General features: G+C 40.8%; 1 long non-coding RNA gene across 1 annotated transcript in view; it reads right to left on the bottom strand.

The window, feature by feature from the left end:
• Nucleotides 1–524: 524 nt before the first annotated feature.
• LOC108799801 overlaps nucleotides 525–1,130 on the bottom strand; it is a 931-nt gene continuing 325 nt past the window's right edge. Inside the window, exons 2-3 of the long non-coding RNA XR_001942048.1 lie at nucleotides 1,066–1,096; nucleotides 525–548 (exon numbers count right to left, since the gene is read on the bottom strand). This is a non-coding gene — a long non-coding RNA (uncharacterized LOC108799801). The remainder of the gene's footprint in view (nucleotides 549–1,065; nucleotides 1,097–1,130) is intronic.

Genomic DNA, 1,130 nt, shown 5'->3' with positions numbered 1-1,130 from the left:
GAATTTTGTATTTCGGATAAAAAAAAAAAACTACCATCAACTCCAATATTACCAAAGGTATTTTTGCTTGTTAACTTCATCATAACGAATGTTCGTAAAGTTACGAAAATGTGACAAAACTAACAAAAATTCGTATTTCGTACGAATCCGAATTGAGTTTCGGACACGAATTACGAAATACGAAATAACGCATATTCCGAAACGAAACAAATTTTCTGACGGCGCACAAGTCTAACAGACTCCATGATGGTGAGATCAGGGCTATGTGGGGGCCCAACCCTCACTTCCAGGACTCTGTGTTCTTATTTCCACTGAAGCTGGTTCTTAATGACATTGCTTGGTATGTTTGGGGCCCTTGTCCCGCTGCAGGATACATTCGGGGTCAATCACACGCTTCCTTGATGGTATGGGATGATGACGTACACATTGCACACCAGTCCACTCTCCCTTATGGCTGAAAGACATAAGCATGGTCTGCATTAAAAAAAAATCTCCCAACAGTACCTGGAAGTAAGGGGGGAGGGGGGGGGGATATGTTACAATGGCACCTGGAAGAGACCCATATAACAACTGCAAAAAGGTTTTGCTTTCTTCATTTTATTGCCTGGGGTTCATCTTTAATCTCATTGATGATTACATTCTGTCCTTATAATTACAGTCTGTCCTTATCTCTGAGGCTTCTTTATGTGAATGGCAGGCAGAGTGCGGAGACACAAATCTATTCATGAGATGTTTATTGCAATAATCCGCAGAAATGTTATGTGCTAATTAAACCTGTTGTCATATTGATATCGCCTCCCATAGAAAATCAATCTTGTTTCGTAGTAGCGAAAAAGAAATAGCTGGTAGGCAGTCGGCAAAGAGGACTAGAGCTTTTTGTTTTACAGCTTGTCAATATATTTGCTTTATGTACTTTCTGTTGTTTTTTAGTTTTTTTTTGTAACCTGCCAGTGTGCCATACTGGCAGCTCCTTGGACAGCCCTGTGTATATACGCCGATCAGCCATAACATTCTATCCACTGAGAGGTAAAGGGAATAACATTGATTATCTGGTTGCAATGGCACCTGAAAGTGGGGGAAAATATTACAATGACACCTGCAAGTAGGGGGGGGCATATTACAATGACACC

This window comes from Nanorana parkeri, unplaced genomic scaffold (genome assembly GCF_000935625.1).
Source record: "Nanorana parkeri isolate BGI_ZX_2015 unplaced genomic scaffold, ASM93562v1 scaffold1818, whole genome shotgun sequence".
NCBI lineage: Eukaryota > Metazoa > Chordata > Amphibia > Anura > Dicroglossidae > Nanorana > Nanorana parkeri.
Note: the sequence above shows the minus strand (reverse complement) of the source record. Positions and strands in the feature narration are given on the sequence as shown.